Source organism: Gymnodraco acuticeps, unplaced genomic scaffold (genome assembly GCF_902827175.1).
Source record: "Gymnodraco acuticeps unplaced genomic scaffold, fGymAcu1.1, whole genome shotgun sequence".
NCBI classification, from domain to species: Eukaryota; Metazoa; Chordata; class Actinopteri; order Perciformes; family Bathydraconidae; genus Gymnodraco; species Gymnodraco acuticeps.
The window spans coordinates 248,720-263,719 of record NW_022990722.1 but is presented as its reverse complement, the minus strand read 5'-3'; the positions used below and the strand labels follow the sequence as shown (position 1 = coordinate 263,719).

The 15,000-nt window shown below is 39.1% G+C and overlaps 1 protein-coding gene across 1 annotated transcript in view; it reads right to left on the bottom strand.

Moving 5' to 3' along the window:
• The window catches only part of htr1d (5-hydroxytryptamine (serotonin) receptor 1D, G protein-coupled), a 34,749-nt gene extending 29,629 nt beyond the window's left edge, over positions 1 to 5,120 (bottom strand). The window contains exon 1 of the mRNA XM_034231687.1: positions 4,692 to 5,120. The gene's annotated coding sequence lies outside the window, so the exon portion shown is untranslated. The remainder of the gene's footprint in view (positions 1 to 4,691) is intronic.
• Positions 5,121 to 15,000: the final 9,880 nt, after the last annotated feature.

Below are 15,000 nucleotides of genomic sequence, written 5' to 3'. Positions count from 1 at the left end.
AGCTGCTCCACTACTCCCCTTTGGCCATCCTGGATGTGGCGGTACATGATACCATCCCTCACCATTAACCTCCTCCACTCTTTTAAAAGAAGGCACACCTGCCCACCACCACTGACCCTCTCGCTGTGGCTTGGTTTCCGGTTCAAACTTTTGTAGTGCAAGATGGGGCCAATGACAGAGTCCTCCTTCTGCCCCACACGGATCTCCTGTTTTGTCATGGCAGGCAGGGATTCCGTCCCCACCTCCCTGTAGGGCTCACTTGACATGCCCGGCCCAATGTCTTGTGAGTCAGGGTTCTCTGCGGCAGTGTTCTCATCAGGGGGCCCTCCTGGTTCTAGTGTGGGCTGTGTCTCCCCATGCACTCTCACATTGATCCCCACCCGCTGAGGACAGGTTTGTAGGACCTGTGTGACCTCCTGGTTTGACATACGGGAGAGGGCATCTGCATTTGCGTTACATTGTCCCCTCCGATACTGGATGTCAAAGTGGAATGTAGACAGCCGAGACACCCATCGCTGACCGGTAGCATCCAGCTTTGCAGAGGACATCACATATTTGAGGGGGTTGTTATCCGTCTGGACAGAGAATGGACGCCCATAGAGATGGTCGTAAAACTTGTCTGTCACTGCCCACTTCAGAGCAAGGAACTCCAGTTTGTGTGCAGGATACCTCGACTCGGCCGGGCTCAAGCCTCTGCTCGCATAGGCTATGACTCTCTCAGCTCCATCCTGGACTTGAACCAAGACAGCACCAAGCTTGAACCAAGACAGCACCAAGCCCCTGTCCCGACGCATCGGTCTGAAGCACAAAAGGTAGGCTGTAATCCGGGTAACCCAGTACTGGAGCAGTCGTCAACTTTTGCTTCAGGGACTGAAAGGCTTCTTCACACTCTGTAGTCCACAAAAAGGGCAGCTCAAGACCCAAAATTGTCTTCCTTCCTCTTATTTTCTTCCTGGGGTCACCAGTTGTCAGGCGGTATAAAGGAGCAGCGATGCTCGAGTAGCCACCAACGTACCGCCTGTAATATCCAGCAAACCCTAAGAACTGCAACACTTCCTTCCTGTTTATAAATAAACATTTAAATTAACCCATTAATTAAATGGAATGTTTGGACGTTTTTAACACTATAATGTGTACAATTATTTGCCGCCATTAACACTGCTCACCTTTTGCGGAGTGAATATAAACATTAGCGCCAAGATGGCGGCCGCACCCAGAACAACAAGAGAAATACGGTGTCCCACAATGGACAAAAAACAACAACATGCTGCGCAACAGCAACACCTAGTGGCCTGTCAAGGCTGTTACCTTACATTAATAAACAAGAATACAGTTTGAAAGTGGAGTGATTTGTAAAATATCCATAAAGAAAATCTGCTTACAGTTCTGTTTCGTATGGGTGTTGAGATGTATCCATAGATCTACTAATGTTGCTCTCAAAGTGTACCAGATTGATGCTTTTAACTTCAACATTTAAAAAAAAATCTTCCCGGGGGAGCATGCACCCCGGACCCCCCTAGAGGAGGTTAGGTCCCCCCCACTTAAATCATGTTCACATGGATAGGAGTCTAAATACATTTGCACACATCTTGTGTCCATATCTTTCTGTTTGGGTGGCCATGCCACAACCGTGCACGTGCATGCGCGAGTCATGGTAAGATATCTGGATTAAGGGGTTGCTTTTTTTTGCACAGCATGAAAGAAAGGTGAAATGAGTGGGCTGTGATTTTAGTATTTTTAAGCAGAGGTCAATAATTTGTACGGCCCTCGGAGGATGTTGAAAACATTGAAATGGCCCTTGAGAGGAAAAAGGTTCCCCACCCCTGGTCTACAGCTTGCCAAGTGTATCTATTTTCCCCGTATTGTTGCTTTTAAAACCTTTCTTTTTAGTTGTAGCAGTTGTGGGAATTGTAGGTTATCCTGCACTGACATGCTGTCACACTGTCTAATAGTTTCTCACAGAAGGTAGGGAATGTAGTTTGTCTGACAGTAGTCAGCAGCAAGGCAATGAGCACAATGTCAGAATTCATCTTCCTCATTGCACTTCCAGTATCACTTGGTCACTAATCTCATATCGACATTTCCTTGGCACATGAGAATGGCACCCTTTGCCACTTCAAAGAGCTGCCACAAAGACATGTACTCAGGCAGAGTGTTTTACAGCTGAATGGTAAAGTATTCTTCACTGACGCTGCCCCACCATCTGCTCAGCTACTTTCAGCCGACTCACATGCTGCACAGTACTGTAAACATCAGTGTGCAGGACAAACAATGTAGCGAACAGACTGTTAAATTAACTCAAGTGGTTTAGCGTGTTAGCTTTGTTATGTTTTGTAGCCGTTCCTGAAGAAAGTGACATTTTGGAGGTAGGAGTAGTAACAAATGTTGAAAGTGTGGAATGAAGCTGTAAGTCAACTGCACACATCTGCTTCTTGTTCTAGTTTTTCAACACAGTCCTGCAAGTGAATTACCTCCAGTCAGATTGAAACGTCTGTCATGCATTGCCAGACCTGAGGAAACATGCAATACATTGAAGAGTGTACTGTTCTAGTCTTTGGTATGTCTGCTACAGCGGAGATGCTCATATTCATCCCATTGGGAGCCTCTAAACATGAGCATCTATGATGGATATTTTGATTTTGAATTGGCCAGTTGGCAGATTTACAACTCAAAATGTGTAGTTATCTTTAAAGAATTGGTCCTTAATTACAGACAGTAGTCGATATGCTCTGCAATTCTAGCTGATCGTCATTATTTTCAACTGAATTGACAACTGCTTCTGCTAGATTGCATTAGCTGTAGCTAGATAGCTCATAAAGCTAACATTAGCTCCAAGACATGATTAAAAAAAATTCTCCAACTCACTTTTTAGTATTTGAACCTAATTTAAAAACAAGAACATGGGTCCTTCAAATATACCCCTGATGGATATATACAGTCTGACATCATTATTTTATAATTTTCCTTTTCTTGCAGTATAGAGTTAGTTAGCCGGGCCCTATACTGTATATCTCATGGGACTGGGATTTTCCGCCCCTATATTTTCTGAAGATGTTATTAGAGGGAACGGTTCTTCCGTATACACATGCAGCACTCGTGGAACCATCAGGCATTTATTCCTGCATTCATTATTAAACCATGATTTGATACTTTGCATAATTAGCTACAAATGAGTCCTCTTTGTGATATCTCTCATGTCCCATGCTGGGGGGGCGGGGGGGACTCCCTCATCATTGTATAAGGAAATTATATATTCAACAGTATCATCATTTTTCAGTTTCATAATTGTTTCCAATTACCCACAATTGTAAAACAGTGTCATAATAAAGTAGGGAAAGGGGACTGCATGATATGAATAGGATTTGAATTGGGTTGAGTTTAATGGGTCGTAAATTACATATTCTGTCACACCAAGGTTGTTAAGGCGCATTTGGAGAGCCGTGTGTGTGTTCATCTCTGAGTGTGTGTGAGAGTCTCCAGATGAAATGGAGGTACATTGTGTACTGAAAGGTATACTTTTCATCAGAGCACCGCCATGGTGATTCCCTTTCATTTTGCTGAGGATCTCTCACATCAGCTTCAGGCAAAAGAAAAATGCAACATGCACAGCAAAGATTTCTGAAAAGCTTGAAAGCACAGAGGACAGGTATATTTTCCCAACTTGAAAACACTGGTTGGACTGCTCCTCCTCACCAGCTGCTGCTAATGGCAAAGATGTTCTGGTAAATTCTGAAGATGTTAGTAATTTATGTCTGCAAGCGGCCAAGTCAAATAGGAATATTATTATAATTTGAAAAGAGCCCACTCTCCAGCCTTATCTGTATAATTAATTCAGCAGCATGTGCCACGACTGTGAAGGGTTGGAGGCTGCAAAATAATGTCAGCATCCTGGACAACCAGTATTAAGCTCATATCATACAGGATTTGAAACCCTATAGTGAAATTAAATAGGCTTTATCACGCTATAAGCTCCTCACCTGCCTACAGCCTAACCCTTAGCAGTTATATCACAGGTCAACAAAAACAAATAAACCTGAGGGGGGAAATATCTTGTCCCCTCTCATTTTATAATTATTTTGATAGTAATTAGAAAAATGTTAAGGACAGCAATGTTATGTTTTATTGATATACAATCAAGAACTGTAGTGTTGTTATCGTTACCATGTATTTCCTGCCTCCTCCAGCAATATTCTCCCTCTTTAAATCAGTTTTGGCACACTGGGGCTTCATGCCGGTTTCATACAGTACGTGTACTTGTTTTTTACCTCATGCCTTGCAGTTCATAACACGGTTAAACCCATGAGGCTGCTGTTACTTCCCCTTAGGGACTCATACAGTATACTGTGTGTCCTCCTCATTTCCTACTTTGGGACATTTCAATCTCTTTTGGTGTCACTAAAATAGTCCTAGTAGGACTTACATGGTGCCAGTGGTGATCACAAGTGACCTTATCATGCTCTGTTTCATCTCTGGTGTAAGGGATTTGTTCAGGATTTTCAGCAGAAATCTTTAATCTTTCTAAGATTTTGAACCTGTGTTAGTCACATTAGTCCAGCTCTTTTAGAAAATAAAAAGATTATTATTATTAAAACAACAAATAATGCCTTCTTTTCTGCGCCACTGCACATCGGTGTGTAAGTAACAAACAAGGTGATGTACTTATTTTAAAGAGAAAAGATCATTAAACTTACCATGCTTTTTCTTTATTTGGTGAATTGTTGTCTTCTTTCTTTTTGAATTATGCTGAGCACAAAAGCAAACAGGGAATCCCAGCATCGGTGTCCTTCATTTATGCACGTCCAGTACAAACAAGCGAAATAGTAGACTGTTACATTCAGAGGGAATCGGACAGCTTCGGTAGTCTTCACATCTCATCTGAAAGGAGAGCGTTTAAGTACAATCATAAATGATTTCAGTTGTCCGGGGAAACTTGAGCGACTCTAATTTATGACATTCAGCTTCAAAAATATATTTTCGCACAGATAAACCGCAAACATTTCTGAAAAGTGTCAAAAGTGCGGTGTCCGTATAGCTCCATCTGACGTTTTAAAGCGCAGCTTTGGTGTGCTGCCCTCAGCAGCCCTGGGGAGAGACACGATCCCCGCTGCTCCGGGGGAAGATCACAGAGACGTCAACAAGTTGCTTTCAAATCTGCGTTTCTGTGAGGTGTTGATGGGACTGGCTGCACGGCATCGCTTTGTGCGCCTTTTTACATACACACTAGAATACACACACGCACATATACGCACGCGCGCGCAAACACACACACTGAGTGAATTTAATCGACGGAAACCACAGGCGTGTTTCCTAGTAATCCAGTTGTTTTGACACTCCATTTCTTTTAAGGAAGAGGTTCTCAAGATCAGGTGCAGGGACCTCAGAGGCCACGCTGCAAAGCAGTATTTCGGGATAGACCGATATTGACTAAATACCTAATTGAGCTTGGAGAGGAAGCCATATTCATTTGGATAGCCAAAAATACCAAAAACTGCCGACATGGTGCTTTAAAACAAACGTTCATGTTTTTGGTAAAAAAAATAAAAAAATTACAGCATAGGCTATGGCAGCTATATGATCATCCTGGATTCCAAGCAGGATTTCAAATTTGCATTGAATATCCAATTAAACTTCCCATACCATTCCTACAGGATTGGTCCCCTGCTATATTTCCCTCATGTTTCTGTTCTGCCTAAGTCTGAACCATACATCCTAGTATAGTGTAGTTGCATGCATTAGTTGCATTACAATTTCAAGACTTCTAAAACCTCGTCCCTCCTCACACATATAGCCTACTCTTTAAGTCGATACAGTGTTGATGTGATATGCACTGTAATCCTGGAGCAGCATCCTGGGTCTTTACTAGCTTTACCGTGAAAGTGAGTCAGCAACACAGATATTCACTGTTGCAAGGCAGCATGACTACAAATTACTAGCAGTCTGCGAATGTTGCTCTGTAAGCGAAACAAAACCACTGGTACTTTTAAAGTGTTAAAACTCAAATATATAAAAAATATTCCCTTTGATTTAATTTAAAACCAAGAATGAAGTAAGTAGTATTTTTTTCTGTGGCAGAGTTTGTGCAACGTATCATTTTACAGCTCATTTACATGTAAACAAGACAATACCACAAATTATGTACAGATTAAGATGAAGGGTTCCCTGAAATAACTCACATCTTTGTGGTGAGTTATAAATATTAATGCTGCTCAGGCTGTTTGAGCAGTGTGAGTTTTAGGCCAAACTAATGTCACAGATTAAAGCAGAGTGATATAGAAAACTGCAGCATTCAGCTGATATGTCCTCCTCCCCTTTTTGAGGTAAAACTGCACAACTGTTAAGTAATGAGACTGCAGAAACCTGGTTATTGCATCTATTCGCCAATTTGCTACTTATTTCCAAAAGTGGAGGAAACTGCCTGCTGAGAAAAACCTTGGAAATGTCAAATGATAAACCCACACCTCAGCCTTATTCTCCTCCTATATCAACTATGCCACATTGCAGAGACATGTATTGGGAAGTAATGAGCAAGAACAAATAAAAAGAACATCAAAGATTAAACACACCGAATGTCTCCAATATAAACTGGAATGAGAGAGATACTGTAGCAGTTAAATCTGAGAGACCATGGCAAAACAAAGTCCCTTAAAGTCCCCTTAATAATGCCGTTGCTCTATGGAGAATGCAGTATTCAGCATTAAGTTGCCATCAACAGTATTTCTTCCCTTTTCCACAAATCCATTTTAAGCAAATGCACAATTCAGACAGTTATTAAACGTGTCTGTCTGTCAGAAATCACCTTCATTTATACTGATGTTCTCTATTAACTATTGTGATTCTTCTCCATTTCCTGGTGAATTAATCTCGAGAGAATTATTTGAAAAGCTCCACTTTAAAGTACAACTAAAGTGTCTTGAAATTATTTTACATGCTCTGTGCTAATTTAAAAAGACCGTTCTTGTTAGTTCATTAAATACTTTGATTAAACAGCTTTTTCTCTTCCATCTCCTGTATATTTTATCTTTAATTGAATCAATAGCAGCTCCTTGAAAGCTAATTAGCAGGCTCTTCAAGTATAGAAAATGGTAATGAAGAAATTACACACAGACACTTTTTCGATGTGGTTTATTTATGGCCACGCAGACTTGTAATAATCATAGCATTTTCTTATGGGGTTTTTCAGGTTTAGGCGACAACACTTATGGCTAATGTTAAAGAAAGTATTGTGTTTTAGGTTCAAATGACGTGTTTGCGTTTTTAGAGCGGACACAAACAGCAGTCTGTTTGTGAAAGTCCTGTGTTTGTTTTACTTAATTAAAGTACTGTTGTGTCTTTAGAAATGCATTAAACGCAAACAAAACATGCATATTTAAATACCATAAGCAGTGAATACAGTATGAAAACACTCAATAACTACAAACACCTCCCTATACTCTGCAGTAACAGTTTATGACTCTTTTCCAAATCAACAGACTAATTTTCCCCTCAGTGACTTGAAACTCATTGCAGTAGCAGCTTGGTAACAGCGAGACTCCAATAAATCCCATCACATCTTTATTTGAGCTTTTTAAAACTTAGTGGTAAGTGAAGCAGGATGAGTGTGCACATTATAACGTCCTGGAGACTGACCAAGTAGGAACCAGATATCTTTATTACCTCTCCAATGTAAACACTTAAACTATCAAACCCCTCCCTGGTCCTAAAGCACAGAACAAAGGCATACTTGTATTGATATCATATCCACAAGGAAACAACATATCCCTCAAGGTTTGAGACATTACACGGTACAGCTTTTTTAAATGTAATTTTTACCTGAAATGCAGTCATTTCCAAACGTTAACTACGTCTTAGTTTATATAAATCGCAAAAAACAGCCTTTCCTTTGCATTGATAGATTTTGATATCGATTTTTAGGCCAAACATTTAACTTTAAAAACAATAAATCCAAATGTAACAATAAGGTAACCATTTCCTAAATATCACTTTACCGTTTATTTGTGATGTTATGTATATTGTGTTTTTTTATTTTCAGATTAAGTAAGAGGTAAGCTTGGTTCGGTTAAAGTATTTAAAAAGCAAATACGATTTTGGAATTTTTTATTAAAAAACTGCCTTACTGATGAGTACTTAATTAATTACCATAGAGCTTGATTGGCGCTCGACCCTCTCAGACTAATCCATCATCACTTGCTGTAAAGTGTTTGGCTGAATTCCTGTGTATCCAGACGATGGCTTGAATGGTATTTTAAATAGAGAGCCGTGCAGATCAAGAGTTCGGATTTATCGAACAATCTGATATTAGAAAAATCTCCTCGACAACTTAAAATTATCTATTTTATGGTGTTGGCTACTTTAAACTGATTTTAGGCATAATACACCTACTACTGTGATATCAGGATTGTTGAAACACAATTTAATGTTTCTCTCGGCATGATTTTACTGACTGACGATACTGTCTATGTTTGCTCAAAATATTATTTCTTTTGGAGCGGCTTCAACTGCCTGAAGGAGTTTATTTAAATGTGTGTGTTCCTTGAATACCAAACAGACTGCAATTGTTACCTTTTATTTTAACTGTTAAGAAATGCAGGAATCTTTTTCATAACTCATGAATTTTAACAATTTCAAGATCCAAAATGTCACTGTAGCTCCCAATTTTTAAGTTTGCTGCTCACTACAGTGTTTGCCAATCAAAAAAATAACCTGTTTTTGTAGATAACCCTAAAGGCAGTTTAGCTGCAGAGCTGGGTTTCATTTTTTCTGATTTCCTGAGAAAGTATTTGCAGCATTTGTGAGGTACAAAGGCCAGAGTGATGAGATATACAGGCAAGTCTCAGTAAACAAAAAGGAAGACTACCATACAAAGGAACAAAAGAATAAGAAATTAGACTAATACTGGCAATATTATACTCACAACAGTCAAAGAAGAATGACAATTATTAACAAACATAACAAGTTGTCCAAAAATGTTTAGATTCATTTGCTGTAAAATTCCACAGAAAATTGTTCAACTACAGTACAGGTGTTTACCTATGATTCAAAAATGGCATTCATTTCGAGATTTTTAGGGTAAATGTACTTTATTAAATTTGCCCAAAACACATTTTTCTGTAATAAAATAGTTTTGATTACTTTGAGCATGAGGTATCTGGATCTTCTTACTGCAGTCGGATGAAAGAGAGGGGCTCTTCAACCCATACTGAACTATTATTCGCTCTGACTCTTTCATTGACCACACACACACACACACACACACACACACACACACACACACACACACACACACACACACACACACACACACACACAATGTCCTGAAAGCAGAAAAGGAATTGCTTCACATCTTGCTATTGATTCAGTAGCTGGTTGAGTGACAGGTCAACACATGGTATTGCACCTATCTCTCAAATGAATTTCAAGCTTTTTCAAAGAGAGAAGAAAGTATAAACCACTGTTTGATAATGCCTTCTATATGAGTCACTAAACTATTTCATGTCATAACACTGAATAACATATAGATTACAGTTTATATTTAATATCACTAATATAAGTGAAATAGTGTGCTTACTTTACTCGACTGTATTTAACCATCAGTGTGTGCGGTCTAACTCTTTAGATTCAGATTGAAAAACACAACCTGCTGCACTTACACTTCAGTTCTCGTCTTTGCACATTCACTTAATGAAGCAGTGGTCTCAGGGTTGTTGTGATGTTAATAGTAAAGATTTCCCATACAGTATATGCCTGCATGGACATGACATTTTAACATAGAGCATGGTGTCAACGAGCACATTCTCAGTGTGCAAACGGTATGACCTGAAGTGATTCCAAACTGATAGCTATTTTAATATTAATATAACATGCAAACTCTTTAAGTGTCATTACATTTTTGTATTTTACAAATTAAATTGTTAAAAGAACCATGGGTCTTCTTTTTACAACGGCAGTATTAACTATTTTATTAAGATGTTGACAATAATTTCTTAGAATTATTGATACGAGGCAAACAAAGATTATCCAACTCCTCTCGCTGGTATAACTTGTTAAAGCTGAATTTGAGTGACTTGTTAAAACACAGTTTTTGAATGTCAACAACCAGTGCAAACTAGAGAAAGATTATTCCAATATACTTTTACTTTCCATCATAAGTAGTACTGTCTGACCACACTAAACTGCACTAGTATAAATATGCAGAATGGTATTGATACCCATGACAATATCATTTATTCCAGTATATAATGGAACAAAGTTATCACCTGACATTTAAAGTGCACAGCTTCCTGCATGTTAACCAATGAGAAAACTTTGCATGTATTCTAACACAAGGACACATATTTCCATGTTTCAGCAGAGTGAAGAAGATCTTCATGGAAAAATAGACAAAAGTGTAAAATAAAACAGTGAACGTTCCATACAGAAAAGTTAGACTTTGAGTACAAATCTGCAATATGCACTAGAGCAGCTGCTGCCAAACAAAACAAAACCTGTCCACCACCCTGAAAGATGTTTGAGCTCAGCTCTGACAGCCCCTTGTGTCAGAGCGTTGTGCTTTTTCAGATGTTATGCTACAGAGGCAGGATGAGATAATGAGGACAGGTCCCCAGTCTATATTTGGCAAAGGTAAATGACTCCCAAAACAAACTACCTGACATTAGTCCTCCCTGCCTCCTAATTCTCTATCATTTATCATCTAGTGAAGCACAATATAAGTAATGACCCATGAGTTTGACTACTTGTGACGGCGTAAAAGGGATCGCTGGCTGTGTGGGGGTAAATTAAAAAATTAAAAATAATATCATGCTTGACTGTGTTGTACTACTGACAGAAACAGAGGGACCTTTCTTTCTTTCTTTCTTAGATCCATATCCTTCTTAAGCTTCACAAAGCATTGCCTTTTGAAGTGAAAAACTACAAAGGTGGAGGACTTTTATGAGTCTAGGAACAAAAAAACAAAGGGGTAGGGGAAATATTCTCCAAACGATGAATAACATTGAGTTAATTAAACACTTTTTATTAGATTTTGCATGAATTGTGTTCAATCTTATTCGAGAAGCGTTTACATCTCCCACCACAATAATGCTTTAATAAATGAATCTGATGAAAACACTCAGATACATAGACTGAGATGGAAGTGTGTCTACACACTGTCAAGACAAAAGACTATGGCCCCTTCTCACTTCTCTTATTTTTAATTTACTCGCTCCTCGGTCTCGGTCTCACCGGAAGTTGATTTGTCTGCGCCATCTTGAGTAGCGTCCCAATGGCCTTATTTCTGCCAGAGGATCGAGGACCAAGGAGCGATAATGGAGGAGCTATAATCGAGGAACCACCAGACCATCCTCCGATGAAATCCTCAGATACTCTCCCCGCCCCCTTACTGTGTATCGCTCACTGATTGGACGATGCAGTGCATGCACTGATCTGATGCTTCTTGACATGAGAGCAGTTTCCCAGCGGAGTGAAGAAAATACATGAAACTCACGAGAGTCACTCCTCAGTTTATACCGTGTTTTGTCTCAATTCATGTATCATTTAGTTACAAATATGTGATATATCTGAACAACAAAGTGGTCAAAAATCATTTTATTCATTTATTGGAAACATTTTCATGATCGCTTTTTTCGTTTTACATTTTCATTTATTGTCATTTCCATTCAGTCAGTCATTAAGTGCTATTAAAATGTTAATGTGCAACATGTTGAGGTTTAGGACAACACACTCTCACTCCCTAAGCGTCCAGGAGCGACGTTTGGTCAGTGTCCGTGGCGTCCAGTTGTAACGCTCCTAGGCTCCTTCAGCGTCATAAAGGGACGCAAATAGCTTTCAACTGATTGCAATGTATTCCCATCTGCGGCGGGATTTGACGCTCATGGAAGCACGGCATTCGTTTGTGTCGGCTGCCCTTAAAGGCAATGTGAGCGTCCATTCCCATTGGATAACGGAGAATTGTACACCCGGAAGTAAGTATTCCTCTTACTGTCGATTGATTTTACAGTGATATCTGCACTACTCATCGACTAAAAAACACCAGATTATCCTTGCTAATTACACAACATTGATTGGTTTAAATTGTGTGCAATGCTTTTGTATTTTTCCCCTTCGATTCGGAGAAACAAATGTTTTTTCTGAGTAAAGGATGGCAGAAGACACTATACTACCCAGAATCCCCAGCTATCGTTTGGACTACACCATGTGCTCTGTTTGACAAACCCCGTTTTTTTCACTATTCATTCCAATGGCTGGCGTCTATGTCACGTGATCTTCAAATTTCTCCCTGCAGAAAATTTAGTATAATCACACAAATTCTGTGTTTTATATTTAACAATTCTGTGTTCTTTATTTATTGATTGTTCAATACCTGACAAGGCCGGAGATGAAATATCTACATACATCTTATAAGAGTATAATAAATTATGTATAATATCAGTTAAAATAAGTACTTCAACATAGTTAACATTGCTGGAGGTATGCACAAATATTGATAGATGTCTTGTAATGCACTATTGAGGAACCTGCGACCCAAGTTTTTCATTCAATGCAGAACTACACCATAGTTGTGTAGGCCTATATGATATGTCAATAAACCTTAGAAAATATTGAAAGGGATGTGCAAAATAGTCATTATATACAGTCTTTAATTAAATATTAGTAGAGAATAACGAGTAATGAATATACTTTATAGGGATCCTATTAATATCTAATAATAAAAATAATGAAATTAATAACATGCTTTAACCACTAGGTGTCCCTTTATATCAGCTGTGCACCTTTATGGTGTAAATACAGCCTATCTACCAATTGGATCAAATATAAAAGTCAGCCGAATTAGTGTTGATACTGCAAGGAGACGTATTGTGTGAAAAGAAATGTAAGATGTTGTTTAATGGCTGATATATTTATGATCCACGTCACGTTTTCAGTTCCTCATGTTTGTCTAGAAGTCTTCTCATCAGGGCTCTATAAATACAGAACTACAGCAGATATGTAATATGTAATGCAGCCGAACCGTGTATTACAATGCCGTTATGTGATGACTTTCAAAGAGAAAAGCAAGCACACTCGGAATAAAGTATTATTTTATTATTTTTTTAAATGTTTTCGGTCTGTTTCCGGTATTTGTTAATGACGATGTGCTGTGAGATGTGAGACTGAAATTGCACAGGGGAAAATAACGTAGGCTATCTTTAGATGCGGATTTTGTTAAACTAATATGTTTGCGCTGTGGACCAACACTATACATTGACGGGGAAGGGGGTAGCAATAAAGATAACACCATTAAACAGTTACACAACATAACAGAAATAATATCGATAGCAGCGTCCCTAGCAACCACCTTGGTAACAATGAAAACGTCGCGATTTCCTGAAGTAATATTCGTAATAATTAACAAACTAAAGATCATGGACATCCACTGCACACATAATCTGAAATAACAACTCATATTTCTCGCATCAAATGACATCAAAACGCATTTTAATGGCCAAACTAACTTTAAAATAGGCATTTTCCACCGAGAATAAAACGAAGTTCGGCCATGTTTTCTTTTTCTGCAGGGAGACATTTGAACATCACGTGACATAGACGCCAGCCATTGGAATGAATAGTGAAAAAAACGGGGTTTGTCAAACAGAGCTCATGGTGTAGTCCAAACGATAGCTGGGGATTCTGGGTAGTGTAGTGTCTTCTGCCATCCTTTACTCCGAAAAAATATTTGTTTCTCCGAATCGAAGGGGAAAAATACAAAAGCATTGCACACAATTTAAACCAATCAATGTTGTGTAATTATCAAGGATAATCTGGTGTTTTTTAGTCAATGAGTAGTGCAGATATCACTGTAAAATCAATCGACAGTAAGAGGAATACTTACTTCCGGGTGTACAATTCTCCGTTATCCAATGGGAATGGACGCTCACATTGCCTTTAAGGGCAGCCGACACAAACGAATGCCGTGCTTCCATGAGCGTCAAATCCCGCCGCAGATGAGAATACATTGCAATCAGTTGAAAGCTATTTGCGTCCCTTTATGACGCTGAAGGAGCCTAGGAGCGTCACAACTGGACGCCACGGACACTGACCAAACGTCGCTCCTGGACGCTTAGGGAGTGAGAGTGTGTTGTTTAGGATGGCAGCTTCTTCTTACGCTGCACTCGGAGAGAAATATTGGAGACGGAGACGATGAACTGTTTAGCCCTTGAGCATGATTTATTCCTCTGCTTCACAGGTGATTCCTTTGCTCAGCCCAGAGTTACGACATCTCCGTTCACTCCAATGGACCACTTTTTTTACAGCAATGGCGGATCGTGGAGCCTCTCAATCGTTCCCCGGAAGTTAGCGCCAAGGCTAGCAGAGCTGTAGAGTTGCAGCATAATAGACCGTTCGTGACGGACTTTTAAAGGTAAGAAGAAGTTTAAAGATTTATATTGCGGATATTATCAGTACATCTGATTCAAATTAACATGTGTATTAAAGGATGTCAGTGGATTATCCCTAAATTAGTAGATTTAGGGAACGTTTACAGATAACAGATTAAGCTAGGATACCGAAGCAAGTTAGCAACAGATGTTGAACAGCCTTTTAATTGTAAATTCCGTTCTCTTAATGTCATTTCGTCCAACGTTGTTGAATTAGAGAAAAGGGGCTTCTAAGCGGGGGTGGAGGGAGTTAAATATTAGATAAATATAACTTTGGTGCGTGTAAGAGTGAGTGTTTTTAGCAGAGCCATATTGTGTCCTTGTGATTATGTTGATTATTACCAGTCTGTATAATGTTGCAGCTCAGCTGATTTTGGATTGATGGCAAAGGGAGAGGGACTTAAGTGAGAGTGAAAACACAAGGTAAGTTTAATACTACTGTTTTATTTAAGTAAGCATACTAAACATGTATTATATCACTGTATTATATAAGTAATCTTGTTAGTAACCTACTGTATGGCAGAGGGCAGTGATGTTACAGGTGGAGGAGCAAAACTGCTAGACTGCAAACTCACAAGACAGAGAAATCAAA